Below are 27,619 nucleotides of genomic sequence, written 5' to 3'. Positions count from 1 at the left end.
GTGGTGATAAGTGTGGGAAATGAAGCTACCAGAGTGGAACTTTATATATCTTGGATTGCATCTGTTAGCAAGTCTCCTAACTGCCCTCTTGGCTTTCAGACTCTGTCTTCTTTGATCCCAAAAGTTGCTGTCAAGTTATTCTTCTTAAATTTTGCTTTGATTATCTCATCTTCCTACTAAAAACAAACAGACTCACAAAAAACAACCCATATAGATGTTTGTGATTTAAAACATGCAGTCTACATTTGTAGTTGTGCTTTAGAGTTAATACAAGTGAAGAACTAGAGACAGTTACGCTTGTTAGTGTAGTTAGCCTGGCATTGCTGCACTCTCTAGGCTATCCCTTTCAATTTTTTCTATTACCATTTTCCTAAATATACCCTATAGTCTGTCCAAACTAGGCAAATCACTCTTCCACAAATATGTCTTGTTTCTTCCCATCTTTGTTGACCTCCTATATTATTTTCATGTGTTAAAATCTTAGCCATACTTCAAACTTCCACTCGAAGGTCAGACCCCTCTGTCATAGCCAGAAATATTTCTCCTTTTCTTTGATAACATCTTTCTTGAATCTCTCTAATGACATATAACATATAGAATCTTACACTGTGGTTATTTATGTACGTGGTATTCCATTAAGCTTGCTTTAACTGGTGCTTTTTTTTTTTTTTTTTTTTTTTTACCAGACTTCCCTTTTACCAAGGAGTGCTACTGAATACTCTTGATGTGGGTCTTCTCAGTGCTCTTCCTTATGGTGAAAGCTGTGTATGGGTAGGTCTGTCTCCAAGAGAATTTTAAAGTAATATAACAACTTTAGTTTTTTATTTTTAATAAAAGTATAGCTATTAATTAATGTTTTTTCCTGAACTCTTTAGCCAATGCAACAGGACAAGAAAATGAAATGAGGTATAAATATTGGAAAAAAGGCAAGAAAATTATACTTACTTGCAGAGGGTATGATTATTTACTTAACCAAAAAGTTAGCAGTTGGAATCCACCAGATGCTCCTTGGAAACTCCATGGGGCAGTTCTACTCTATTCTACAGAATAACTATGAGTCGGAATCAACTTGAGGGCAACGGGGTTTTTTTTTGTTGTTGTTTATATGCCTGTTAGAAAACATTTAATGTATGTGTGTTTGAGGAGAAGACAATAAAATCTAATAATACTAACAACAGAAATAGAAAATGCTTGAGAATAAACTTGCCAAGAAATGTTCAGGACAATGTGAAGAAACAAACCCAAGAATTACTGAATAACATGAAAGAAATCTTAATTAAGAATTGAGAAATTTATCAAGTTACTTGGGACATGTAATATTGTAAAACAAGCTAATCTACCAATTTTAGACAAACTGAAAATTTCAGTGGTCTTTTGTTATTTATCTTTAGACCTTAAAAATGGTTCTAAAAGTTATCCAGCAGAATATGGACAACTTTTTTGGAAAAAGGCTTGTCATAGATTGAATTGTATCCCCCTAAAATATCTGTCAACTTAGCTGGGCCATGATTCCCAGTGTTGTGTGAATGTCCATCATTTTATGTGGTTTCCCTATGTGTTGCAAGTCCTTTCACTATGATGAAATGAGATGGCTTCATGGCAGTTATATTGATGAGATATACAAGATTAGATAGTGTCTTAAGCCAATCTCTTTAAGATATAAAAGACAGAAGTGAGCAGAGAGACAGGGTGACCTCATAGCACCGAGAAAACAGTGCTGGGAGTAGAGTGCGTCCTTTGGATCAGAGTTTCCTGCACTGAGATGCCCTCAGACCAAGGGAAGACTGGTGACAAGGACCTTCCCCCAGAGCCCACAAAGAGAGAAAGCCTTCCCTTGGAGCTGACACCCTGAATTTGGACGTCTAGCCTACTGGCCTGTGAGAGAATAAACTTCTCTTCATTAAAGCTATCCACTTGTGGTATTTCTGTTATAGCAGCACTAGGTGACTATGACAAGGCATTTCAGGATAGGAATAGTTGTACCAAAAACCAGACCAAACCAGCTGCCGTCAAGTTGATTCTAACTCATAGTTATTCTATAGAATAGAGTAGAACCGCCCCATAGGGTTTCCAAGGAGCAGCTGGTGAATTTGAACTGCTGACACTTTTGTTTTCAGGCAAGCTCTTAACCACTGTGCCACCTGGGCTCCTGAATAGTCTTATTCACTATTAAATTACATGACATAACTATATTTTAAACAGTGCAGAGAAGGTGCAAGAAGAGAGACGCAGATCAGTAGTTTAGAGGAAAAAGTCCAGAAATGGATTCAAGTATATGAATGCATTTAATATAGTAAGGGTGGCTTTTAAAAAGAGCAAAGAAAAGATGGATGATTTTGTAAATGGCATTAGGATGATTGATGAGATTAGGCTATAAAAAAAAAACTTTTTTTTTTTTTTTTTTTGCTACAAAGCAAATTACTGCCTAAATATTGGTAACTGAAAACCACAACAATAATTTTATTATCTTTCACAGTCTCTGTGGGTCAGAAATTTGGGAAAGGCCCAGATGGTTAGGTCTGGCTTGGGTTCTCTCATGTGTTACTATCAGATGGTGATGGCTGGAGCTGGAGGTGCAGGGGATCAAAGCAGCTAGGTTCTGCCCTGACATTTCTCTTCTTGTATCTCAGGACCTCTCCATGTGGTCTCTTCTCATGGGCTGGTTTGGGTTTCACCACAGCATGGAAGCCTCAGGGCATCAGACTGCTTACATGGTGGTTGAAGCCTTTGTGAGCAAGTATTCCAGCGAACAAGACAGAAGCTGAATCACTTTTTGTGATTGAGAAACAAAAGTCACACAGCATCATATTCTATCCATTATCAGTGCAAGGCCCGTGTAGATTCAAGAGTAGACCCACGGTCCTAATGGGAGGAGTGTCAATATCATTTGAAGAAGAGTATGTGGAATGGGATATATTGTTCCAGCAATCTTTGGGAAATTCAGTCTTCCACACTATATAACGTATCAACCAACTAGACTAAGTTAAATATAATAAATGAAACCATAAACACTAGAAAATAGAAGTGAATATTTATATAATTGTGAAGTATGAATTTTCTTGTTTTCAAGAGTTTGAGGCCTTTTCTTTGATGACCAGAGGAAAAAAATTGATGGTGGTAAGAGTGAAATTATTACTAATTTAAGGTGGCCTCAGAAGGATTGTGACTAAGTTAAAACACACAACAAAATCTAATTACTAAAAAGTGGATAGAATGTGCCCCTGACATATCTCTTTCTGTCTCTTCACACTCCTATTCTCAGCCCCTAGAGTGTTTTACATAGCCGCAGAAAACTTCGGCATCTACGTGTATCTCTCTCAGGAGACTTGAACAACAATACAGGTATAACGATCACTAGGGCTTTACCTGGAGTGGGTTTAGAGGAAAGAATTCTTTTCCCTTGAATTCTTTCTCTAGGGACCATGGATTAATTTAAATGGAAAATATCTTGCCAAATTTATTTGTCAGCAGAATCGAGTATTGTTAAAAGCTTAGGGAACAAACCCCAGGGGTATTCGTGCTTTGCTTCTTTCTGAGAGTCAGCGCCGATTTATGTCATGGGCATTGTTATACTAGAACGCAACATGAAGTAGCCAGCTGGTTGTAACTACTTAGATGAATGAATACCTAGATTTAAGATAAAAAATCAGAAGCCATTCTGTATAGGAAGAAAAATAAAAGGACATAGATGTAGCTGGATCCTAATTAAAACGAGTAGATGGATAAGTAGTAATAACCTGACTTATTTGTAAATGATAAGACAAAAAGGAAAGAACATAAGCTGAGGTAGGGATAACATAAGAACAGAAATTATAAACTGTCAAAATGAAGAAAAAACAACAAAAAAGCAAATACCATATTTTTACACAAATATCGCAGGCCTTATACATTTGTTTGCCAGCCCCTCCCTCCCCCTGCAAGGTATTTTTGTTAGTGCTGCTGTGCCGATTTTTTTTACATGTTGCTTTAAAAAAATTAACATAGTGCACTTAGGGAGCGGCTGGCAAACAAACTGAGAAGGCATGTGTTATTTGCGTGAAAATACAATTTTTTAGTCTTATTTGTAAGCACAATATGAAAATAATTTCCATTCTATGACTTAGGATGAGTCAATGATAAAATAACATAGAAAACACATTTACCATCTTGAAACTCCATCACATGTCAAAGCATATATTCAATATCAATGTCTTACAGGACATGCTAAAGTCATGGGAGACGTGAAACCAATCTTCCTTGGCTGGATTTCTCTGTCTCTGTCACTCTCACGTATCATGTGTTGCACGCATCCATTGCAGTATATCTGGCATCCCTGTCTCCTTCTCAATCACTTGTTATTGTTGTGTGCCAGGATTCAGGTTTGACTCATTGACAGAGTAGAACCGCCCCATAACATTTCCTAGGTTGTAATCCTTACTGCACCAGATTGCCAGGTCTTTTTTCCTGTGGAGCTTCTGGTAGGCTTGAACTGTTGACCCTTCAGTTAGCAGTAGAGCTCTTAATCATTGCATCAATTGCCTGTAGCAAAACACACAAAAAACAAAAAAAAAACAGTTGCCATTGAGTTGATTCTGTTAGTGCCCCACAAATGTAAGAACTAAACCCTCAAAATTCCCAAAATGCTCCCTAGGTGGCAGTTATGGAAAGCAACAGCTCTTAAAACCTTTTTTCGATGATGCCAATCTCACTGGCACTTTCCAGTGAGGACCACTTTTGCTGAATTCAGTTTTAGCACGGTGTCACTGGTCTGCCCTGAAACTAACACTGTGTTTTCTAAACACTTAACATCGAAGATGGTATTCACAACATCTTATGGTTTTATTATTTTTTTTTCTATGCAGACTAATGGGAAGAAATATATTTCGGACTCAATACTGGAATAATTTAGATTCTCCTGAGTCCTCCTCTGACTTTGAGTTACATTGCCCTCTTTGTGTTGGTCAAATGAAAGCTTCAAGTCAAATTTGTGGTCTGTGTCCAGCAAGCTGATTAGATGGTTTTGAATGCCTTGTGTGTACTAAACGTCATTCTTGATTTTTACCTTATTTTATACTCTTTTGCTTTTGTCATTTCATGCAAGTATCTGTTTTTAACATAATTATTTTTTCCCTGTTGGGCCAAAATAACTCTAGACTTCTAGTTTTAATACTGCAGACTGAGCATAAACTATAATTTTCCCCTCCTCCTACCAAGTCTCTAGAATATATATAATTATATTCATGTAAAAAAATATATATTCATAACTAGGGTTGTAAATAAGAAGGACACCCTTTGGGGACTAGAAGCTGAGAGAAAGGAAAGCCACTAAAAGTTCCTGGACTCTTACAGGTGATCAGGTAATGGGCACCCAAGAAAGGACCGATAGGGTATGGAAGCTCAGGGATAATGGGCATGGTGCAATGTGGAGGCCAGATGGTCAGATTAATCCCTCAATATCGTATCATATTCCATACCAATTATCTTTATTTCACTAAGTGGTCTTTGCAGATTTACCAATTGTGAAGTGTTATTGTTGCTTGGGATTTGGTTGTGGGGCCATCAGGGCCACTTGGTTCCCCAGTGAAGGATTGTGAGGAGAGATTACTTTCTAGATGTGGCAATGAGTTCTGTGTCCTTAGGAAAGGGTAGGCTTCTCAGTAGTTTTACATCACATACTCAGACAAAGATAGCAATCGACAAGCTATACTTCAGTAACAATGACATTAACTGCTGGGATATAGCTTCATACTTGAGTATTTTACAGTGTAATATGTCCTATGTTGTCATTGCCAGTTGCCATTGAGTCAATTCTGACTTGTGGTGACCCATGTGTGCAGAGTAGAACCACTTGTAGGGTTTTCAAGGCTGTGACCTTTTGGAAGCAGATTGCCAGGCCTTTCTTCCAAGGCACCTCTGAGTGGGTTCGAACCACCAACCTTTCAGTTAGTCCAGAGCTCAACCATTCGTGCCACCCAGAGAGTCCATATGTTCTGTAAGTTACCTTAAAACATTAAAGTAGGTTTGAAACAATATCAGTGATGTGAATGTCAGTCATATCACTCCACTAATACAAATAAATATACATAATGGCTACATTTTAATCATCTCCTTCCCCTCCTTAATCCTTGTTAGCTCATTCAACATTCTATCATTTGATTCTAATGTTTATTCTAGCTATTTTATTTATTAATACTTGGTATAAGTAATTTTAAGTTTACTTTGAAATCAATGGCACAAGCCCATCCCCTATGCTGGATGTATTGGTAAGTCCTGATTCTGCAGAAATTCTGCAGAGAAATACACCTTTTCCTAGCGAATAAGAATATAATAGTATGCTGTCTGTCATATACTAAAATGATGCAATTGACCAGCTGTCAGGAAATGTTCTCTGAAAATTTTCTAGTGATCATGCTGAATTACTCTGTTGGCTATAGTTAGAGATAGTCTTTTTGCAGAAACGTTTTTCTCTCTATGAAGTTAACTGGCTCAGGTAAGGAATGAATATGCAACCTTAGCCCCATAAGCAAGCACAGTCTCTAACCAAGTGAATTGCTTTAGTAATATTCACTACTATTATATATAACAATCTATTGTTTATTAAAAGTCTGATGAAAACTGTTTTTTGTATAGAGTTAATTTATCTTCAACTGTCGTGGAAGTGAGGGAAAAGTCAGTGGAAAGATAGAAGAAAGCCAGGAAATAGAAATGTGAATGGGATGAAGCATAAGGTAGCTTTAAACACAGGCGCTGAAATTTATTCAAAGGCCTTCCTCCAGATCTGGAAAGAAAACAATTGCGTTGGTTTCCTTGTGTCAAAGGTGAGTTATTAAGCATTTGATGTAATTACATATGGAATATCAACTACATTCCTTCTTTTCTCGTGTTTATAAGAAGCACACTATTCCTTCTTAAGAGAAGGGAGACCAGTTATTGAATTCCTAAAGAAATCAGGAAAATGAATAATTTCTTCTTTGGTCTTGAGGTTTGAAGTTTACCTGTCTGACTGCCCAGTTCTTCATTATGTGCCATGAAGAAAAGCTCCAGGGAGAGAAAGGCTGGGTGAGTTTTTCAGGAGCTTGAGAATGAAGATTTGAACTGGGGGCAGTATTCCTCAGAGAAGAAGGAACCAGAGTCTGTTTCTTTGGTGGTGGAGACCAGGATCTCATCAGAAAGCCGAGTCTTAGAGGTGTCATAAGCCCCAAATGATATCTGTATGGGTACCAGGGGGAGTTGTACTCTCAAGGTTTTCATATGGGGATCATAGCTAAATTGAATGGTGATGATATGAATGCCACCTGAAAAGAAAAGCACTTTTGCCACATGGATGGGCATGAGAAGCATCTCAGCACTGCAAACATCTCTTCTCCTTTATTTCCTCAGAATTCTGTAAACTCAGGCAGGGGTCTTCCTCTTTTGAGACCCATTTAAGGGAACCATTTAAAATGATGAACACTACTGACCATGGCAAGTGGGAGTCCAGAAGTAGATTTAATTTGATTTAGAAAAATAAAGAAAGGTGACATTTTCTAGCACCTTGAGCATGAGGAACAACAGATTACATTAGCGTATACATCTTATCTCTTTTACTCCTGAGAGTTTCTAAAGAGATTAACATTATTCCTTGCTGTTCAAGTCTTCTTTGTTGTTAATGTTAGCTACCCTTGAGTCAGTTCCAACTCATGGCTACTCCATGTGTGCAGAGTAGGACTGCTCCATAGGGTCTTCAAGGCTGTGATCTTTTGGAAACAGATTGCCAGGCCTTCCTTCTAATGCATCTCTGGATGGGTTTGAACCGCTGACCTTTCAGATAGTAGTAGAGTGCTTAAATCATTTGTGCCACCTAAACCAAAAAAACCAAACCCATTGCTGTTTAGTCAATTCTGACTCAGAGTGACCCTAAAGGACAGAGTAGGACTGCCCAATATGGTTTCCAAGGAGCACCTGGTGGATTCAAACAGCCGGCCATTTGGTTAGCAGCTGTAGCTCTTAACCACTATGCCACCAGGGTTTCCTTATGCCACCTAGGGACTCCTCATTCCTTTTAAACTCCTATATATGCAAAAATGTAGAAATAGTCTTTTTATTTTGTGGGAACTGTTTAAAAAAGAACCAAATGAATTTTACTACAGTGTATTTGATCTGACAAATAGTTAATGTGTCATATCAATAAAATAGAAATTATTATGATTACTATAAATTCAAGTTACAATCTTCAGTTTATAATGTAAAACAGACTGTAAGCCTCATTGCTGATTTGTGAACTTCCAGAGACCTAAAACAAAAACAAACCCGGTGCCGTCGAGTCAATTCCGACTCAAAGCGACCCTATAGTAATTATTTGAGTTACTATCATAAAGAGTGTACCCAGGTGACAAATAGAATCATCATTTTAATATGTGAGACTGGCATAATTGAATACGTCATGAAGTTGGTATAAGATATTTAAAAGTACGCTAAAATGGGCCACGAACACAACCTCTAGTTGAATTAGCCTATGATTCAGAAACTACAGATTTTTCTTATAATTCTATCAGAGAGTAATTAGCTGAAAAGATGAGAATGGTACCTGAGATTAATGATAACATCAATAGACTATTTGAACTCAACAGGCCAAAAATGAATACTTGGAACATAGCAATTAAGCACATTTAATTTAAATAAAGCACCCTTAGTTGCCAGGAATATTATCTACTGTGTTTATGTTTTCATTGGGAAATATTTCTTGGGATTGGGGCAACAAAAATAATGGGAATAATAAGCAAGTTAAAAATACTTCAGAAAGAATGAAAACAGACCTCCTGGCCATTATTATCTTAAATTTTTAGTAAAATATCAAAGCAGATATTAAGAAAAAAAGGTACTATATATGCTTCAAGAGAGTAATGAAAGCCTGGTGATAAACAGCATGGGCGTATAAAGAACAGATCATGCCAGACATAATTGCATTCCTTTGATCAAATTACCAAGTGAATGAACGGAATTCAGTAGTCGTAATATATCTGATCTGGACTTTACTAAATCATTTGCTTTATGCCTTATAAAAGCTTACTTAAAATTTTAATTATAAGTAGCCTAACTATTTACATTGTCAAATAGCCTGAAATAAAACTCATAAATAAATAAGTGGAAATGAGGTTTAGCAGCAATATATGAGCTGAAGAAGAGGGCAGTGGAAAGTCCCAAATGGGCACTGGATTTGGAAGGAACAATTCTTTGCTAAGGACAATAACTGTTAAAGAGTAGAAGAGTGAGGTGCTTATGCAGTGTTAAAGAATATAATGACTTCTCAAATATTATAATTCAATATTCATTTTAAGGGACTTAGAAAAAATGGATATTTTTGCAATCTGAGAAATGATGCAAATATCATTAGTTTGTAGATGTGCTAGCAAGGCAAATTCTGATCTACCACCAGTTGATAGATTTGTTCCTAGAAAACCTTGAGTTATCAAAAGTTGTGTTAGAAAAACTATTGTGTCAGTGAAGCAAAGGACCTTGGGTCCTAAACAGTTTGAGAATTACAGTAATAAAATTATATTTCCTGTATAAATTTTAATAAATATTGCTTAGATCCCGTCTAACTTTGGGTCATTTTATTAGTTTCCCAGGGCTGTCGTAACAAAATACTACAAACAAGGTGGCTTATAAGAACAGAAATTTATTGACTGTAAGTCCAAATCAACATGTCAGACATGCTGGGGCATGCAGGCTTCACAGGCTCTAGGAGAAGATCTTTTCTTGTCTCTCCCAACTTCTGGTAGCATCAGGTATTCCTTGGCTTGTAGATGTATCTTTATATGGCTGTTCTTGCCCTGTCTGTTTCTCTGTGTCTCTTCTCCTCTTTTGTAAGGACACCACTCATTAGATTAAGACACACCCTACTCCAGTATGACCTAATGTTAACTGATAACATCTTTGAAGACCCTATTTCCAAACAAAGTCATGTTTACAGGTACCAGGGGTTAGGACTTCAACATATCTCTTTTGGGGACAAAATTCATTCCACAGCAGTCATTAATGGTGGTCTTCGTTTTCTCATCACCTAATCCTACCACTAGTGTAGTGCTTCCTTATAGTCTTAGGATCCTTGTTACCCCTACTATGGTAAAGAAAGCAGCTGTTATAACAGTTGCTTCATTTTTTTTTCTTACATGAATGTATTGATCCAGACCTGATCCCAATATAACTGATAAACTGTGTTTTGAAGAACATACTTTCTTATTAATCACATTATATCCAACTCAGAATGTGAAAATTCACGCTTTCAGATAAATGGCTGCATATAAAAGTAAATTGTTTAGGCATACACTCAAAATACATCTCATTCAGAAAAACCGGCTATAATTGCAGTAGCTACCACTAGATGGAAACCCTGGTGTCATAGTGGTTAAGTGCAACTGCTGCTAACCAAAGGGTTGGCAGTTTGAATCTGCCAGACACTCCTTGGAAACTCTATGGGGAAGTTCTACCCTGTCCTATAGGGTTGCTATGAGTCGGAATCGACTCTATGGCACTGGGTTGGTTGAGTTACCACCGGATGGTGAGACCTTGTGACCCTCTAATATAATGATATTTTAATAAATTCTAAAGCTCCCCACTCTGAGCCCTAAGCGTGCTCCAAGGTGGCTGGTTGCAAAAGCTCTCAAGGCACCGTAGCAAAAAGACCCATCAGTTTGCTAGGGTTGAGATATATGTTTTCCCTCCCCTCCCCTTGCTGTAAAAAATTTTCCCTATAACATAGGCTTATAAAAATTGGCTGTGCCTTATAGACTGCCAAGGCTTATAAACCAGAAAATATGGTAATGTGTTAAACAGATATGTAGTTTTTCCACACCAGTAGCACAAAACTCTTTTTAAGGCAAACATATAGTTACTATGAATCATAATTCTGTTTTCATCACTCTATAGAAATGTAATCGAAAAATAACGCACTGGGCTTACTTTAAAAACCCAGTGCCGTCGAATGGATTCTGACTTATAGTGACCCTATAGGACAGAGTAGAACTGCCCCATAGAGTTTCCAAGGAGCGCCTGGTGGATTCGAACTGCCGACCCTTTGGTTAGCAGCTGTAGCACTTAACCACTATGCCAGCAGGGTTTCCTAGTGGGCTTATTTTAGGACCAGGAATTAACATAAGCTGTGAAAAGAAAATGGATTAATAGGAACGATATTGTCCTTTTTGGACTTTGGGGATTTATCAATACTTAGAAGTCAGAGCTATGTTGTTGCCATAGAATTAATTCACCTACTAGGCGGAATTTTAGCTGATTAAGTTTTAGCTGTATTTGTGGAAAAAAAAACCCAAACCATAAAATGTCTATTTGACAACGAAGAACAAGCATGAAAACTAAAAAGAAAAAAATATTAAAAAATCAAACAAAACATTTTATGTTTTACTAGTCATTGAGATACCCATGATATTTGAGATAGAATTTTTACTGGCTCCCGTATTTATTTACTTCTCTCTCTCTTTTCTTTTTAATTAAATGATGCAGTTAACACAACCTAATGCACACAGAGAATCTCCAGGGTTGTGGAAGTGGGATACAGTATGTGCTATTTACAAATTTTACTTGCTCAAAGAAGCCCTTCTCCCTTGCTCCCCTTTTGAAGAACTTCAGGGTTGATGAAAGCCTGTTGTACAATAGTTTGGGAAGTACCCAACTCAGTAAATTCCCAATAAGAGTTAAGGGTAGCCCATGAGGCCATTCCTCGCCTTAGCTATTTTTGTCTTATCAAACCAGACAGGTGTTTTTTTTTTAAGAGTTCAGACAAAGCAAAACAGTATCTCCAGGGAAACTAACTTATGATGCCTCTGAAACAATTATAAGTTTTCTTGGGCTACTAGATCTTCTGGACAAGACATGTTTACTTTGGATATGGTCACCTCCTTAATGAACACACTGCTCACAATTATGGTGGTGTATTACATCTGACTTAGGAGGCACCACCTATATTAAAGAGTTATGTAGAATGGACAATTGGAATAAGACTATGGAGTGATGGCAAGAGGTCATGACTGTATAACCAGAAGTGGAGTAGAATTTGTGTGCCATAAGAAAGACTGTGTGTGTGTATGTGTGCAAACTAATTAATGGACTGTTTTAGTTATACCAAGGTAGACTCCAAGACTAGTCTGAATGTAAGCCATTATTGTAAAGAGAACTACCACTATTCCTCTAATGAAGTAAAAAGAATTTCTGAGTTGTCCACCTGCTGCCTGGGAGGGACTCTAGAATGGGAGGAAGCATCGAAGAAGTGAAAAATTTAAGAACAATAGTCCCAGTATCCTCCTTGCTATTTTTTTTATAGCTGTAACATTCAAGGGAAGGTCCCAGCTCAGGGCCTTCCATTTTCTATTCCTTTTACCTAAAGCATGCTTTTCCAACATTCTCTATGCCTTCTTCCTTATTTCCTTCATGCCATTACCTAAAAAACATCTTTACAAAGTCTTTCCTCCACTGTCCCATGTAAAGTTGCACTCCTTCCAACAGTTCCTTTCAGTAACACTTACTACTCTCTAACATATATTTTGCTCATTTATTTTGCTTGTTATCTGTCTCCCTTCATGAGCATGCAAGCTCTATTAAAGCAGGGGGTTTTGTCTGTTTTGTTTGTGGCTGTATCTCCACGGCCTAGAACAGTGCCTCCACGTGGTAGGTGCTTAATAAATATTTGTTGAAAAGGTAAATGAATGCACAGAGATGTTCAACATTCAGCTTAAAGCTGCTTTCTCTTCTCAAACCTTCAACAACATATTGTTGTGCACACAAACTTGGATAATGGTGCTTTGGAATATGAACGAGGAGTAGTGTCCAACTTGACATGAAATGGTGCAGAGAGAAGGTGGTAGCTCTAGGAGGAGAAAATTACTGTTAGAGATCAAGAATTAGGAAAGAGCAAAAATTCAGAATAAAAGTGCAGAGTGGGAGGTAACCAGTAGAATTTTAGTCAATTACACCCCAATTTTCAAGGAGGCAGAGGGGGTTTAGATTTCCCTGAGTATCTGACTTGGGGATTTAAATCATTTTATCTGAATATTAAAGGAAAAAAATGATTCCAAAAAGGTAAGTACCTGGGGTACATATGGGTTACAATGTCATTGCAAGAAGGCCTTAGCTAAAAGACCCAAAATCCAAACCAAACCTGTTGATTCTGACTCGTAGTGACCCTATGGGACAGAGTACAACTGTCCCATAGGGTTTCTAAGGAGTGCCTGGTAGATTCAAACTGCTGACCTTTTGGTTAGCAGTCGAGCTCTTAACCACTCTGCCACCAGGGCTCCAGCTAAAAGACAGAGAAATTTTTTGAAAAATATTTAATAATAGAAAGCAAATCTGTTTCTTAGATAAGCACAATTCATCCCAGAAGGGAAGCACATTGAGTTTTGTTTAAGTGAGGAGACTTGGAAGGTCATTATCAGTGCCATTCTCAATACTTCCTTGATGATGTTATCACTGTATTTCACTGATGTATGAGAAATACAAAACCTCAGCATAAAACTTCATAGTTTATGAGTCAACAGTGAAGAGCATATACAATAACAAAGCAACCTTTAGATAAATAAAAACACTGCTATTGTTTCTGCTTGGCAAAGCTATATTCTCTTTTACACATTTTCAAGATTCCACATTGGAGTTTTTTTTTTCCTTAGTCAATGCAATACTTGCTTTGTTTTGTCACCTAATTTTTCAATCACCTACTTCTAGCTGATAATAGAAGAGAATGAATAATGTCCTGGGTGTATGCTCAAGTCTGTATTTGTATTACCAATGGCAGGAACTGCTTGTACATAACGATAGTAGACCACTTCTCTAAACTGAGGATAATTTATTTTTATTTGTGACGTGACACATCTACTGTATACCTACGCAACAAGAAAGTACTAAATTTTATTGTAAAATTTCCTGATGAGATATGGTATACTTCAGACACACTTTAGTATAAGCAAATAAAATAAACAGAAAGCATTTAAATGTTGAAGAAAGCCTTGTAATTTTTACATTCACAGCTTTGTCAGAAAGATGTTATCTTCCCAGCAGCATCATGTTATCAAAGATGTGAACCTTAAATCAACAGCTGTTACACCTCTAGCAAGTTTTGAATTTTTTTGGATTTATAGCAATCATTCTTTTTATTTCTTTTCTCAGTCAAGCAAGAAAATTAAGGTTATTTTCATGTAAAAGATACAAACACTGTGGCTTAGTATTTCACATAACCCACATCTCTTACCTTTTAAATTAAGTTTTTATTGAAATGAATGTGAGTTGAAGGCCTTTTTTTGATTAATAACAGAAATATTGTTAGTAAATAGAAGGTAGAGACAACATTATTTACATAAAAATAAAAAGAGAGGATAACACAGACATAATAACAGTAATCATTTTTATAATTTTCATGATCTCTATTATGCTGATATAACAGAACAACAGGAATAAAAACTAAAGAGATTTGTGGTAGTAGAGGAGAGATATACTATGGTTTTATTTTTTGTAGGTTTTAAATGCTCTTTAAAAAAAACCCAACTTTGCCTTAAATACATCAAAGAAGGTTAACTTTGGGTGAATTTAGATAAATAATACTTTGAAGTTACAATCCACTTCTTGACAAGTTAAAAGTGACTTTATAATTCCTAAAAATGTTTGACGAAATTAACATCTAATAAATGATTATAGTACATTATTTGTTGTACTCACAACTCATCTATCAGTTTGTCATACTGTGGTGGCTTGTGTGTTGCTGGAAGCCATACCACCAATATTTCAAACACCAACAGGGTCACCCATGGTGGACAAGTTTCAGGGGGGTTTTCAGACTAAGGCAAACTGGGAAGAAGGACCTGGCAATTTACTTCTGAAAAAATTGGCCAGTGAAAACCTTATACATAGCAGCAGAACGTTGTCCAATATAGTGCCAGATGATGAGCCCCTTAGGTTGGAAGACACTCAGAATATAAATGGGCAAGAGCTGCCTCTTCAAAGTAGAGTCAACCTTAAAGACATGGATGAAGTAAAGCTTTCAGGACCTTCATTTACTAAGGTGGCATGACTCAAAATGAGAAGAAATAGCTGCAAACATCCACTAATATTTGGAATGTGGAATGTACAAAGTATGAATCAAGGATAATTGGAATTTGTCCAAAATGAAATGCAGAGCCTGAAGATCCATATCCTAAGCATGAGTGAGCTGAAATGGATAGATATTGGCCATTTTGAACCAGACGATCTTATGGTCTACTATGTTCAGAATGACAAATTGAAGAGGAACAGTGTCACATTCATTGGCAAAAAGAACATTTCAACATCTATCCTGAACTACAACAATGTCAGTAATAGGATAATATCCATATGCCTATAAGGAAGACCAGTTAATACAACTATTATTCAAATTTATGCACCAACCACTGAGGTGAAAGATGAAGATATTGAAGATTTTTACCAGCTTCTGCAGTCTGAAATTGATCATACATACAATCAAAATGCATTGATAATTACTGGCGATTGGAATGTGAAAGTTGGAAACAAAGAAGAATCAGTAGTTGGAAAATATGGCCTTAGTAATAGGAAAGACGCTGGAGATCATATGATAAAATTTTGCAACACCAGTGTCTTATTCACTGGAAATACTGTTTTTCAACAATATAAATAGTGTCTATACACATGGGCCTTCCTGGATGGAATACACAGGAATCAAATTGACTACATCTGTGGAAGGAGACTATAGAGAAGCTTGATATCGTCAGTCAGAACAAGAACAGAGGCTGACTGCAAAAGGGACCATCAATTGCTCATATGCAAGCTCAAGGTGAAGTTGAAGAAAATAAAAACAAGTCCATGAGAGCCAAAGTACAACCTTGAGTTGTATCCCACTTGAATTTAGAGATCATCTCAAGAATAGATTTGATGCTTTGAAAACTAATGATTAAAGACCAGGCAAACTATGGAATGACATCGAGGACACCATACATGAAGAAAGCAAAAGGTCATTAAAAAGACAGGAAAAAAAAAAAAAGACCACAATGGATGTCAGAAGACTCTGAAACTTGCTTTTGAACATACAGCAGGTACAGCAAATGGAAGAAATTATGAAGTAAAAGAGCTTAACAGAAGATTTCAAAGAGCAGCTCAAGAAGACAAAGTAAAGTATTCTAATGAAATGTACAAAGACTTGGGGTTAAAAAACCAAAGGGGAAGAATGCATTAGGCATTTCTCAAGCTGAAAGGACTGAAGAGAAAGTTTAAGCATCCAGTTGCAATATTGAAGGATTCTATGGGCAAAATATTGAATGATGCAGAAAATATCAAAAGAAGATGAAAGGAATACACAGAATCACTGTACCGGAAAGAACTGGTTGATGTTCAGCCATTTCAGGAAGTAGCATATGATCAAGAACTGATGATATTGAAGGAAGAAGTCCAAGCTACGTTGAAGGCATTGTTGAAAAACAAGGCTCCAGGAATTGACAGAATACCAACTGAGGTGTTTCAACAAATGGATCCAAGGCTGGAAGTGCTCACCAGTCTACACAAGAAATTTGGAAGACAGCTAGTTGGCCTATTGACTGTAAGAGATCCTTATTTGTGCCCATTCCAAAGAAAGGTGATCCTACAGAGCAATATCATTAATATCACACACAGGTAAAATTTTGCTGAGTAGCTATCATTCAAAAGGGTTTGCAGCAGTACATTGACAGGGAACTTCCAGAATTCAAGCTGGATTCAGAAGAGGATGTGGAATGAGGAATATCATTGCTGCTGTCAGATGGATCTTTGCTAAAAGCAGAGAATACCAGAGAGATGTTTACCTGTATTTAATTGACTATGCAAAGATATTTGACTGTGTGAATCATAGGAAATTATGGATAACATTGCTAAGAATAGGAATTTCAAAACACTTAATTGTGCTATTGAGGAACCTATACCTAGACCAAGAGGCAATTGTTTGACCAGAACAAAATGGTTCAGAATCAAGAAAGGTGTGCATCAGAGTTGTATCCTTTCACCAAATTTATTCAATGTATGTGTTGAGCAAATAATCCCAGAAAGTGGGCTATATGAAGAAGAACAACGTATCAGGATTAGAGGAAGACTGTGATATGCAGATAATACAACCTTGCTTGCTGAAAGTGAAGAGGACTTGAAGCACTTACTGATGAAGATCAAAGACCACAGCCTTCGGTATGGATTACAAAGAAAACAAAAATCCTCACAACTGGACTAATAAGTAACATCATGATAAGTGAAGAAAAGATTGAAGTCGTCAAGGATTTCATTTTACTTGGATCCACAATCAACACCCATGAAAGCAGCAGTCATGAAATCAAATGATGTATTGCTTTGGGCAAATCTGTTGGAAAAGATTTAAAATGTTAAAAAAGCAAAGATCTCACTGTGAAGACTAAGGTGCACCTGACCCAAATCATGGTATTTTCAATTGCCTTAAATGCATGCAAAAGCTGGACAACTGAATTGAAGAAGAAGAATTGATGCCTTTGAATTATGGTCTTGGCAAAAATGTTGAATATACCACAGTCTGCCAGAAGAACCAACAAATCTGTCTTTGAAGAAGTATAGCCAGAATGTTCCTTAGAAGCAAAGATGGTGAGAAATTGTCTCAGATACTCTGGACATGTTATCAGGAGGGTCTAATCCCTGGAGAATGACATCATGCTTGGTAAAATAGAGGGTCAGCAAAAAAGAGGAAGACCCTTAACAAGATGGACTGACACAGTAGCTGCAATAATGAGCTCAAACAGCAATTGTGGAGATGGCACAGGACCAGGCAGTGTTCCGTTTTGTCGTACATTGGGTTGCTGTGAGTCAGAACCAGCTCGGCAGTACCTAACGACAACAATAACAAGAAGAAAATTCATTGTACTAAAATGTTTTCTATAGAATAACATAATACTGGTAACAAATTTGTGGAGTTAAGTACTGTTGTTGTTTGCTGTCAATTCAGACTTACAGCCACTCTAAAGGACAGAGCAGAACTGCCTCATACAGTTTCCTAGGTTATAATCTTTATGGGACCACACCGCCAGGCCTTTTCTCTCCTGGAGCTGTTGGTGGGTTTGAACCACCAGCCTTTCAGTTAGCAGCTGAGCACTAAACCATTGTGTCAGCTACCAGGGCTCCTAAGTACTATCACAGTCTCTATTTTACTGATGAGAAAATTGAGATCCAGTGTCTGGAGCAGTGCCTAAGGTCTGAGAAGGTGGAGCCAAATTAAAATCCAGGATTTTCACTCATCAGAAGGAAAAATTCAACAAATGGAACTTTTAAACATTTTGTTATATCAAGTCCTGATTACAGGGAAGAACATCTCTGCACTATTATGCACCCACTAGCGGAAGCAACCAGTACACAAATGGTCATGTTCTTGATAGCAGTCTTCTGCTGACTTATTGATGGGATGATAAGGTTTATTTTATTTATCCAATACACACTGTTATAGTGGTTATTATGTGCTAGGCACTATTCTAAACACTTTATAAATAGTAACTGTATGGCATAAACAAAAAACAAAACAAAACAAAACACCAAAGCAGTTGCCTTCGAGTTGATTCTGACTCATAGTGATCCCACAGGATGGGGTAGAACTGCCCCATACAGTTTCCAAGGAGCACCTGGTAGATTTGAACTTCTGATCTTTTGGTTAGCAGCCGTAGCTCTTAACCACTATGCCACCAGGGTTTCCTTGTATGGTATAGGTACTATTATTACTTCATTTTATGAATGAGAAAATGGAGGCATAGTTCAAATAACTTGCCTGAAGAAACACAGCTAGTAAATGGTAGAGATTTGGCAGAAAGAGTTTGACTTCATAGTCTGTACTCTTAACCACACTACATTAAGGCTGTCTGTCTGTATCAATCAGCTATTGCAACAGCAAAGAAATTTAGCAAACCACCCCCAAGCCCAATGGAGTAGAACAAGTGTCTTTGTTATCTAGTGCCGCTATAGCAGAAATACCACAAGTAGATGGCTTTAACAAACAGAATTTTATTCTCTCACAGTCTAGTAAGCTAGAAGTTCAAATTCATGGCATCAACTCCAGAAGAAGGCTTTCTCTCTGTCAGCTCTGGGGGAAGGTCCTTGTCATCAATCTTCCCCTGGTATAGGAGCTTTTCAGAGCAGGGACCCCGTATCCAAAGGACATGTGTTTCTGGGTCTTCTTGCTTGTTGGTAATGAGGTCCCTCCACCTCTCTGCTTGCTTCTTTCTTTTATATCTCAAAAGATTGACTTAATACAAAATTAAATCTTGTAGATTGAGTTCTGCCTCATTAACATAACTACCTCTAATCCTGCCTCATTATGGTCACAGAGGCAGGATTTACAACACATAGGAAAATCATATCTGTTGACAAAATGTTGGACAATCACACAATACTGGGAATCATGGCCTAGCCAAGTTGAGATATTTTGGGGGGACCCAGTTCAATCCACAGCAACAAGTGTATAATTTTTTTGCTCATAGGTCTTCAGTTTAAGCATGGTTTAGCTGATCTAAAAGGCTGGATGGCTCTGCTTCCAACAGCAGGTCAGCTGGGCTAGGCTCCAGGTTATAGTTTGGCTTCAGGTCTGCAATGTGTGTGTTTTTTGAGGGACTCAGACCAAAAGGGAGCAGCTACCCAGGGGAAGCTCTTTTTAGGCAGACCACCAGAGTGCCAAGCCAAACTGCATAAGCATATTTAAGGCCCGTTCTCACATCACATCTGCTAACTTGCCATTGGCCAAAACAAGTTGGCAAAGCCCAGCATCGGTAGGGCAGGAAAGTATATTCTTCCCAGAGCGGGAAGGAAAGGGGAGTGAATATTTCCTGAAAATAACCCAAATGATCACTCTCTATTCCTGAATACCACTCAACCAGACTTTGGAGTGGGGTAGTATATTAGCTAAGCTTACTCTAGCTACTAAATTACAGACATTTCCAAATTTTAATTGTTTAAAATAGTAATAGTTTATTTCTCAAGCACATGACATTTAAGCAGTCTTCCTCATGTTTATTCATAGACTCAACTATGCCCTATTGTTTCTTGGCTGTACTTTCCTCTAGGTCCTCAGAGATCTTTCCATTCAGACAGCAGATGCAGAAGGAGAATGGCGAATAGGTCATGAAAGCTTGTTATGGACCAAGTCTCAAGGTGGCTTCCATTACTTCTTCCTATTCCATTGGTTAGGACCCAGGCACATGGTCATTCTTAACTCTAGGAGAGGCAGAGAAATGAAATAGAGTTTTGCGCTCAAAAAGAGAATATGTGGATTTGGTGAGCATCTAGCCAGTCTTTGTCACTGATGGCAAAGTAATTCTGAAAAAGCCGAAGTATTCAAGTGAGTGTACAGCAAAGCACAGATATTTGAACTTGTGCTTCATGTTACAGCAATAGACTGCACCAGAAAGGCTTGTACACTTTTAATCCATTTCTAAAGTGAAGATAAAAATCTTAGTATAACAATCATAGCTTTACGATAATGGAACCAACAAATTGTTGGTTTTGGGGGGGAATTGGGTGGGCAGGGTGGTGATGTGAAAGTAGGAAGCCATCTCCATGAATTCCTACATGTATCTCCTTCTGTAAAAATGGACCTGGAGTGTGAAAGCCCATAGTTTGCAGCAGACTGAAGCAGTCAAATGTACAAATGGGAAGTCTTGAAGTCCCAAAGGGGAGTATGAGTCTTTTGAGAAAAATATTTTGTGATGGCATGGTTTTCCTAGAACCATATAGAACAGACACTAATCCCTGATTCTATGAAAGGATTCTTCCTTATTTGGAGGGTTTCAAATACATCACATCTTCCAGAATTAATCTTCACTATTTTTGCCAACCATGACCAGTTGAAACTCCGTATCATTACTTAAACTTCATGGTTTTTCTTTTCTACTTCTTTTTTGTATTTTTTAAAATAAAATTACTCATGAAAGACAGATGGAAGATGAAAGATTAAATCTATTCTTGTATGTGCCAAATTGAACCCAATTTTGAGTCATAGCTGCAGCTATACTACAAAACAAGTATTCAATTAAAGATGTTCTTCATGATATGACTAACCAATTACTAATGCAATTATTATAATGTTGCAATGACTAAAAGTTCAATTACATTACAGCAAAATTACTATAAAATACAAAATTGATATTTCTTGCCTTTTTATTTTCAGGAGATTGAAGTATCTAAATCACATCTTGTAGCTGTCACTTTTCAGTCATTACTTATGTCAGATGTACTGACTGCTAAAAGCCAGGTAGTCCTTGCTCTGCTTAAAACACTTAGAACGGTTGCTTTTGTATCTTGCGTTTTTGACGAGTACTTTTTGTGTCAAAAACATATTATGTCACAGCATAAATCATTGCTTCAACCTCTGCATGTATGATTTTTTAGACAGAGATAAAAATCTGTTAGGTTCCTTTAAAGCAAAAAACCCGTAAAACACAATAATTAAAAAAATAAAATCTTATCTGCTATCTACCATCCACAACATTTTAGTTCAATATACAGCATTTGCTTTGCATACAGGTTATGCAGCAAATTTAATTGTGACTACGGATGCAGGATTTTTGTGTTCATGATAATCACAATGACAACTCTAATTATCAGAATTCATGCTTTAATTGATTTTGGTATTTTCACGGGAATTTCTGTATCTTGTACCTTAACAAAAGGAATCCCACAATGTTAAAAACTTAGACTTTTTTTTTTTTTTTGATGTTTATTTGGTTTAGGTGGCCCTGAGAAGTATTCTTTTATTTTTTCTTTTCTATTTTAAGTAAAGTTCTTAGTGCCTGGGAAAGAAATATTCTCCAGAGTTAAAACAGCTGGTGCTTCAATATCCATATTTTTAAGCTGAAATAGTACAGTAAGATCATTGTGGATAGAAAATAAGGAAATAAATCAGCTTGTGAGATATTATCATTCACTTTACATCGTGAAAAACAAATACAGCTGTCATATTCTAACATTTGCCATAGATAAATTGAAAATATGTATCATTATTTAACAGAATGAAAAAATAGAGAGTGTCTACGGCTAGGAGTGCATAGTGTTTTAGAAATACGCCTTGTTAAAGCAAAATACACTGGCTACTGGATGGTAAAATTGCAAAGAGCTTATCAAAGTGCTGAATCATAGGGACTCGAGGTATAGAAAAAATCATATGTATTTAGGAGTGAACGAATTATTGCGGTTTATTTTATAGATTATAGCATTTTAAAAAATATTAAAAGGTATTAGTGGTCTTCTATTATTTTGTCTTCTGGGTGCCTCTCATTTCTTTTGGGTACAGGACTCTGTTTCCTTTGGGGAAATGCTTCTCCCTCTTTGTCCCCCTATCTATATGGAAAGGGTCATTGTCATTTGGGGACATGAGTCAGCATCTCTGACCATAGTGACTGCACTAGGGGGGTACCTCACCCAAACTGAACCAAACCCAGTATTTCATCTTTCCTGCCAATAGTGCCTGTGATTCAAGGTGAGACTAGTAGGAGTTAGTCCTTCCCTAGGATTTTTTTTTTTTAGCAGAGGCCTAGACCCTGGGAGAAAAGTCTTCACAGGGTCAGTGTGCAACAGGAGAGAATAAGGCCAATATGCAGCAAGAGGCAGAGAAAAGAGGATAAAGAGCAAACCTTATTAGTGTTTGAATTATTGTGTTTAGGCCCTAACATCCCAGAAGGTACTGTCCTAAGGTTTAGTTCTTTAAAATGTCCTTCAGTCTCTAAGACTCCATCGTACTCTTCCAAAAAACATTCTACCCCCTCCTTTATTTATTTATTTATTTGCTTCAGGGAGTTGAAGTTGAATTTCTATCACTTTCAACTAAAGAAATCCTGGCTAACACATATTTTGAGATGTAATATAATAATGTATGTTTACGAACATGTTTATTTGAATCAGGAAAATGTCTAAATAAAAATTCGAACATCTTTTAAGACTAGGTTGAGTTTTAATTAGATACTAAGGTATTTTGGAATATGTGATTTCAAGGACTAGAATAAAAAACTCACTGCCATTGAATCGATTCTGACTCGTAGTGACCCTATAGGACAGAGTAGAAGTGCCCTATAGAGTTTCCAAGGAGTGCCTGGTGGATTTGAACTGCTGATGTTTTGGTTAGCTGCTGTAGCTCTTAACCACTACGCCACCAGGGTTTTAAAATAAGTTATCCTCAAAGTCCCCAAATACAAATTTTATTTTATTTCATTTAATATCTAATGAGAAAGCAAATTTCTAGGAATTCTTTTACGCATTTATTCAATTTATTGAGACTCAATTTCTTGAGAGCTGCTATATACTAAGCACTGTTCTAGGTGCTGGAGATGTTGTTGTGTGCCGTTGAATAGATTCTTACTCATAGCAACACTATAGGACAGAGTAGAACTGCCCCATAGGGTTTCCTAGGCTGTAGTCTTTATAGGAAAAGATTGTCAGGTCTTTTGTCCTGTGGAACCACTGGTGGGTTCAAACCACCCACCTTTAGGTTAACAGCTGAGCACTTAACCATTGCATCACCAGGGCTCCTTGTGCTGGAAGTACATTATTGAAAAGAAATAGACAAAATAGCTGCATTCATGGAGCTTACATGGTAGAATATAGACAACAAACATTATAAATAAGAAAGTAATAGAGTCTATCAGGAGGTGAAAAGAACCACGGAGAAAAGAACACAGACAGGGAAGGAAGATAGGGGTATTGGGGTGAGGGATAAATCAGGAGGTTGGAGAGTCCAATGAGTAGGTGAGATTGAACTGACTTAAAAGAGATGAGGCAGTGAGCCATGAATATGGCTACCATGTAATTTATTATACAAACTGGGGCACTTTTAAGATTGAAAACGATGCTATTAATTATCCTTGGATAACAGATACAAAGAAAGTCTCTTTCAGGCAAACCAAGACATATGGCCACCCTAGCAATGAGGGGATTTAGAAGTAGAGAATTCCAGGCAGAGGAAAGAACAAGTACAAAGGCCTTGAGAGAGTGTGCCTGGCTGGTACAAGGTTCAGCAAGGAGGCCATTGTGGCTAGAGCCAAGTGATTGATGGACAGAGCAGGAGTAAATGAAGAGGAAGAACCTTTCATGTAAGTCCTTCAAGGCCATGATAGGGACTGTGGTATTTTTCCTGAGTGAAATAGCAAGTCACTGGAGGATGTTAATAGAGGAACGACATGATCTGACTTGAATAGTACAGTGTAGGTGGCCAAGAGCTCACTTAAGGCCAAGTGAGAAAATATGGTTTCTAGCACTGGGTGTGGGTGGTAGCAGTAGAAATAGTGAAAAGTGGTCAGATTCTAGATATATTTTAAAGATAAAACCAACAGTATTTGCTGATGAATTTGGATACGTAGTGTGAGAGAGAGGAGTCAAGGATGACTCTAAGATGTTTGGCCTAAGCCCTGGAAGGACGCAGTTGCCATTTTCCTGACATGGGAAACACACTAGGAGGAGGAAATTTTAGGAGAAAAAATGAATTCATTGTTGAACCTCGTAAGTTTGAGAAGTCTGTGAAATAGCCATGTAGAGATATAACGTAGTCAATTGGATTTACAAATCAGGACTACACAGAGAAGTCTAAGCTAAAGAAATAACACTTGGTATAATTGGTGTTAAGAGGATGTTTAAGACAATGACATTGAATGTAATCACCAAGGGAGTAAGTGTAGGTAAAGAACAGAACAAAGAACACGGACTGAGCTCTGGGAAGATAAATGGACTGGGGCATCAGGAAAACCAGGAGCAGACAAGGCAGTAAAAGAAAACCAGAAGACTGTGGTTTTCATGAAGTCAGTTGAAGAAAGGGTTTCAAGGAGGAGGTGGGAATCAGTTGTGCCAAATTCTGCTGACAGGCCAAGTAAAATGCGACTGAGAATCAACTACTGGATTTAGTCACGTGGAGGTCATTGGTAGCCTCGACAGGAACAGTTTTCACAGAATGGTGGTGATTGAAGTAGGTGTAAGAGTGAAAGACAGAAGTGGACTCGGAGAATTATTTAATCTTCACATTATTTGAGGAAAATTTGATAAGCAGCATTAGGACTTTTTAGGATGCAAGTAAGAGAAACTCAACCCAAACTGACTGAAGCCCATAGAGGAGATTTACCAACTTATATCACTGGGTAATCCAGGAATAGAGCTGATGTTAGTCTTGATTAGATACTTAAATGATGTAATCAAGAATCTGTCTCTATCCCTCTCTTGGCCCAACTGTCTTCTATGTTGGCTTCATTCTCACACAGGCTCTTCCAGGTGGAAACAAGACAGTAAGTATTCCTCAAGCTTGGCAACTTTAGTAGGAAATGAATATCTGTTTTCTAATACTTCTACAAATATTCAACAACTGAGTCTCATTGACTTGGATTTCATCATTTATTCAACTCTGAACCAGCTGCTCTGATTGGGTGGGCCCCAGTCACAATCTTACACCAGAACTTGAAGGTAGGTTGGTACACTAAATCACATAGTTCCTCAAAAGAAAATCAAGGTACTACCATCAGAAAAGGAGAGGAAAAAAAAAAAAAAGTATTGAACAGGTCAAGTCAGGGACATAGCAACCATCACTATTGTCTTAGTCATCTAGTGCTGCTATACCAGAAATACCACAAGTGGATGGCTTAACAAAGAGAAGTTTATTCTCTCACAGTCCAGTAGGCTAGAAGTCTGAATTCAGGGCGCCAGCTCCAGGGGCTTTCTCTCTCTGTCGGCTCTGGAGGAAGGTCCTTGTCATCAGTCTTCCTTTAGTCTGGGAGCATCTGAGTGCAGGAACCTCAGGTCCAAAGATGCACCCTGCTCCGAGCACTGCTTTCTTGGTGGTGTAGGTTCCCTTGTCTCTCTGCTCGCTTCTCTCTTTTATATCTCAAAAGAGATTGGTTTAAAACACTATGTAATCTTGTAAACTTCATCAGTGTACCTGCCACTAATCCATCATATTATGTCATAGAGATAGGATTTACAACACTTGGGAAAACCACATCAGAAGATAAAATGGTAGACAATCGTACAATCATATAAGGGAATCATGACCTAACCAAGTTGACAGATATTTTTTGGGAACACAATTCAATCCAGGACAACTATTATAGTAACTCTGTCCAGAAAACAAAATAAGGTTTGTCTGGCATGACTTATTTTTAGTAAATCTAAGCTAGGCCTGGGTGACACAGTTTATGCTCAGCTACTGACTGGAAAAAAAAAAAAAATGTTAACCATGGATTATTTAGAGATGTGTTGTTTAATTTCCAAGTGTTTAGAGATATTCCTATTACTGTTAATCGCTAACGAGTCGATTCAAACTCGTGATGACCCCGTGTGTGCCAGTGTAGAACTGCTCTGTAGGGTCTTCAAGGCTGTGACTTTCAGAAGCATATTCCCAGACCGATCTTTCGAGGCATCTCTGACTGGGTTCGACCGCCAACCTTTCGGCTAGTAGTCAAACGCTTAACCATTTTTGCCACCCAGGGACTCTTATTTTTATCCTGTTGTTAGTACCATTGAGCCAATTCTGACTCATGGTGACCCAAAGTGACAGAGTAGAACTGCCCTCTAGGTTTCCTAGGCTAGGCTGTAATCTTTATGGATCAGGTTGCCAGATCTTTCTCCTGTGGAGCGCCTGGGTGAGTTCGAAACATCTTTCAGTTTGCAGTCAAGCATTTAACAACTGTGCCACCAGGGCTCCTTCATTTTTATAGTAGTTGAAGTCTTTGTCAGATAATCTCAACATTTGCATCTGCTGATTGTCTTCTTATGTGAGTTGAGATTTTCCTGGTCTTCCTTTTGGATTATAACATTGACATTTTAAATATTAAGTTATGAGACTTGGTTTTATTTAAATCTTTTGGATGGGTTGTTGTTTTATTGTTTCAGCAGGCAATCAACCTGGTTGGGTTCAAGCTGCAAGTTCCATCCAGGCTTCTATGAGTTATGGCTTCAATGTCATATGGTTTGAATATCTCTATTATTTTTCTGTTTTCAATATCATTGGTGCCTTTCACCTATTATATTTGCTTACTTCTGCTTTTACGGGGCCTTTCCCCTCCCCCTCCCCAAGGCATTTGTGAAGCTATTCAAATTTGTCCCATATATATACCAACCAGTGGCCAGTCTGGGACTTGGCCAGGATTCATATCTCAGTTCTGTTCTCAAAGTCTTTGATATGTTGTTTAGGATATGATCAATGTATGTATGGCATGATGATGAGTCCAGGAGTTCATAAAAAATGTCATGGGCTTGTATTCCCAAGCTCCTACCTCTTCAACATGCCCCAGTATTGCCTGGCTCCCTGTGGCTCCCTTTTATGGTCCTCTGGCTAGAAAGCTGGGGCTTTATTTACCCTGCTTTGCTTTATCATTCCTGCAACTGTTCGTAGGTTGGAACATCAGGACAGAGTGAAAGAAAAACAAAACAAAACAAACCAAATAAAACGGGAGCTCTTCCCACCTTCTTGGGATCACAGCTCCTCTGATCAGAGAGAAAGATTCCCCTTCCTCTCTGTGCCTGTGGGCTCCTGTTACCCTGACTGTTATTGCCAGAAGACTTTCCTGCTTATTTAGCTTGAACTAGGGCTTATTCTTGAGCTGTCTCTCCAGACCAGTGTCCACTTCTGGCTCTTGGACTACAATGAAATCAGGCTGCTGGGAGATACTGGAGGGAA

General features: G+C 37.7%; 1 protein-coding gene across 18 annotated transcripts in view; it reads left to right on the top strand.

Annotated features, from left to right (window-relative positions):
- TPH2 (tryptophan hydroxylase 2) overlaps nt 1-27,619 on the top strand; it is a 365,498-nt gene extending 337,879 nt beyond the window's left edge. For 16 of the 18 annotated variants that reach the window (XM_064283865.1, XM_064283862.1, XM_064283861.1 and 13 more), the window contains one exon: nt 687-27,619. The gene's annotated coding sequence lies outside the window, so the exon portion shown is untranslated. The remainder of the gene's footprint in view (nt 1-686) is intronic. The other 2 variants (XM_064283853.1, XM_064283823.1) reach the window with 1 other exon arrangement.

Source organism: Loxodonta africana, chromosome 4, assembly GCF_030014295.1.
Source record: "Loxodonta africana isolate mLoxAfr1 chromosome 4, mLoxAfr1.hap2, whole genome shotgun sequence".
Classification (NCBI taxonomy): domain Eukaryota; kingdom Metazoa; phylum Chordata; class Mammalia; order Proboscidea; family Elephantidae; genus Loxodonta; species Loxodonta africana.
The sequence above is the reverse complement of the archived record's forward strand: the minus strand, read 5'-3'. Positions and strand labels throughout refer to the sequence as shown.